This window comes from Mastigoproctus giganteus, chromosome 8 (assembly GCF_048544385.1).
Source record: "Mastigoproctus giganteus isolate SK-2022 chromosome 8, ASM4854438v1, whole genome shotgun sequence".
In the NCBI taxonomy this organism is placed as follows: Eukaryota; Metazoa; Arthropoda; class Arachnida; order Uropygi; family Thelyphonidae; genus Mastigoproctus; species Mastigoproctus giganteus.
Window position 1 is genome coordinate 207,409,423 of NC_143582.1, and position 3,840 is coordinate 207,413,262.

Below are 3,840 nucleotides of genomic sequence, written 5' to 3' on the forward strand. Positions count from 1 at the left end.
CAGTGTCACTCACTTCAATAATGTATCGATCCCCTCTCTGGCTGCTCTGAATCGACCCACCTGGGTAGACTTTCAACCAAAGAACGATAGATTGCGGTGAGAGAGAAATGGATTCCATTCCTCCTGCATAACAGTGACCAATTGAGCTATCGATCTGGGATGTGCTAGTCTAACCCTCATGTGACATTCCAGTTCTCCCAGTGGCGTTCCATAGGGTTCAAATCAGAATTCTACACCGGCCATTCCAACTTTTGTGCGTTCACGTTCCTGAACCATTCGGGAACAACAGTGGTATTATGCATGGTTGTTCTTGTTGTTGTGTTGTTGCAGAGTTTTAGGAGCATCAGCAACTAAGGCCATATTACTGCTTGTGTGCTGTCTGTAAATTGCGTGTGTCTGCGCGGTAGCACACTGGTATCGTCACCGTCCTCTCCACACCGGGTGGAAAGGGCCCGGCTTCGAATCCCGTCGATGACGCGAGGAACTTTAATTGGCTTTTTTCACTCCGTGGCTGAGTTAGTCGGTCTCAGGCGTAGATAGCAAAAAAACCACCAGAAACTGGAGGTTTTTTCGTCCAGCAAACAGACAAATCGACCAGAGAACACACGCAATTTACAGACAAAATACATATGGGTAGATGTAATCAATTACGGGCGACTAATATATTTTTTTTTTTTTTTTTTTTTTTTGTAAATTGCGTGTGTTTTGTGTTCAATGTTCTGTTTGCTGAACGAAAAATCCAAGTTTCCTGGAGAAAAAATCCTCATCCCAGACCGACTATCTCAGCCACCTTGTGAAAAAGGCCCATAAAAGTTCGTCATTTCATCGATGGGACTCGAACTCGGGTCTTTTCCATCCAGGATTGAGAGGACGGTGATTCTACCAACTGTGCTATCCACGAGGGCAAGGTATGATAGACTGCTGTGAGAGGAATGGATTCCATTCTTCCTTTCGCCTTTCTGTGCGTTGCTGGGGGTAGTTGTACCGTCACGCTTCCATTTCATGATAACGTCGCCGGGGGACGTTATCGTGAAATGGCGTTCACGGTTTCCGCACAACCACCAAAGCCCCTAGCTCATACCATCAGAAACAACCATACCCCATAACCCACTCCTTCTCCGAATTTCGTTGATGGCACAATGCACTCCTTTAGCATTTTTTTTTAGTAGTTTCCTACCCCGCACCCACTCACATAATTGGAATAGGTTGTAGCGGGATTCTTTAACGCAAAGAGCCAATTTCAACTGCTCTATGGGCCAATTACGGCGTTCATTCCACTTCTTAAGTCAAAGATGCTGATTGTGTTCGGCGATGTTTGGCTTATGCGCTGCCGCACTCCCATGAAAACTAAGTCTGTGGAGCTCCGTTGCTGAGTGTGCTCGTACTGATCTCAGGTCCTGTTGACCCTTTAAACTTTTAGTGGATGTTCGCAAAGGCAGTACAACAATCTGACGAGATTGTTGTACTGCCTTTCAGAGTATCCTCTAGACCAGTCCCCAAACTTTTTGGAGTCCTCTTAATGAAATCCTTTACATTTCATCGACCCGCAACCATTTAATAAAAAAATAATAAAAATAGCAACAATATTTTGAGGACCGTTTCTGGATGTGTAGAGGATGTGTTTCTTAATTTATATTAAAAAAAATATGGGAAACATTTAATGAAGCTCTAAATGGGGTCTGATATATCATTTAAAATTAAAATATTTAAAATATTTTTTACTTATTTTACTTAAAAAATTTACTTTTGAAGTCTTCGTTTTTTAAACTCTTTTCGTTTTTGTGAAATTTATTGCGTTTTTTTCTCAATTCCTCTGTAAAAATAAATTAACATATTCTTTATTGAATTTTATATATCATATATTTATTGAACATCATTAATGCAAAGGATGTGGTTGGTGATTTTTAATAAGCTCTTTAATATTGGATTTGAGATTTGTGAGTTTTAATCTTAGCTCACCTCGCTCTTCCAAGTTTAGTCGGTTCCTCTCTTTTGTTGAAATACCATTTTTTTGACTAAAACCGTCTTCGACCATAAAAGTGCTCGGAAACGCAAGTAAAAATGGTTCAATGGCTACAGAAAGTTTGGGATATTTTCTTGTAATGTTTATATTCTTCCAATAATCGCTGATACTTTTATTATTAAATAAAGATTTAGCTTCTGTGTCAACATACATATCAATGAATTCATTGTTTAAGTAACCTGGTTCAACTCCATTTTTGATATTTATATCAAATAGCGTAATTGATCCAATCAGATACATTCATTTCCTCCAGGTCCTTGAAACGTATTTTAAAATCTTCCCTTAATATTTCAAGATAATCTATGTATATCTCCAAATGATCATCTGAAAGTTTTTTTACCTCCTCCTTCCAATTGTTTTACTTTTGAAATGCTGAAAATCTCTGCGTGCCAATGAAGATCTATACAGGCCTATCCTTACTTGGAACCCTAATAGAATTGTGCGGGCTTGAAAGATGGTAAGATTTTTACCTTGGAGTCGGTTCTGTACTTCATTAAAATTCGAATACAAAATTTAATGAAGCCAAATGGAACAGATGGTTCTTACACTTTTTTCAACTCGTCAATAGTGATGGATCTATGTTCGTAAGAAGCTCCACAGTTGAGTCATACAAATCGACAAGTCTTTGCAAACTTATCACCTCCTGACAGCCACCTTACTTCGGTATGCAAAAGCAATTGGTTGAACGTTTCATTATTTTTTCACACAACATGGCAAACAGATGTACACTTTTAGAGCATCATGCAGCTTACCACTGAGTTTCTTTGCTACAAGATGGTGTCTGTGTAAAGCACAATGAACAGTGCGTACTTCTGGAACTTTTCCTTTGAGAAGGGGGACAAATCCTCTGTAACGGCCAACCATTGCTGGTGTACCATCGGTAGCCACTAAGGTTATATTGCTGAGCGAAACTTTCTTTTTCTTAAAGTACTCTTCCAAACATTGTAAAATTGTCTCACCTTTTCCATTTACTTTCATATACCTGGCAAATAAAAACTCGTCAACAATACATCTGGCTTTGGCTGTATACCTCAAAGAGGCTATTAGAATATTTGAACTGCCGAAAGTTGACTCATCAAGTTGGATGGAGAATTTGCAATTTTGAAGCTCAGACACCAAGGTTTTCTTCAGATCATCGGCCATCTCATCAATGCGTCGTTGCACTGTATTCGCACTTAATGGCAGGCATTTTAAAACAGGATAGGAATCCTTCTTCATAGTCATTGCAATCACCTCTTTAATTGCTGGTATTATAATCTTCTCATCAATGGTATCGCTTTTCCTTTCTTTGCAATAATAAGAGATATTGAATGATGGCTTCAGTCCTCGTCCATTATTAGCATGAGCAAATGCTTTTAAAAATGTATTTAAATTTGGCCGATTTCTGAATTTTTTCTTCAGTGCCTTAAAAATTTTAAGTTCTTCGTTTTTCTTATCAGGATGAATCCATCCGTTCAATGTGTTCTTTCATCTTTGATGGTTCATGGCATCATTACTAAAAGTCTTTTTACATAAGAGGCACATAGGCATTGTTCATTGAGGGCATAAATTCAAATACTGTTGTGAATATTGTCGACATTTTTTCTTAGATACAGTAGCAGCCGTTGTACTTATTGGGGTTGTGGCTCACTTTATATTTTAGCCAATGTACAACTTAGTGCATTTCAATCATTTCTGTTCATAGCTAACTACAAAAAATATAGTTATAAATTGGCATCATTAAGTATATCTCATATTGTGAATACCTTCACAACGAGTTGCCATGATATTGAACTACCTCGAATAAGTAACGCTTCACCATATGAGAAGACTATTGT

At 38.2% G+C, this 3,840-nt stretch overlaps 1 pseudogene; it reads right to left on the reverse strand.

Moving 5' to 3' along the window:
• Positions 1–1,876: 1,876 nt before the first annotated feature.
• Positions 1,877–3,553, reverse strand: LOC150082230 (general transcription factor II-I repeat domain-containing protein 2-like; annotated as a pseudogene).
• Positions 3,554–3,840: the final 287 nt, after the last annotated feature.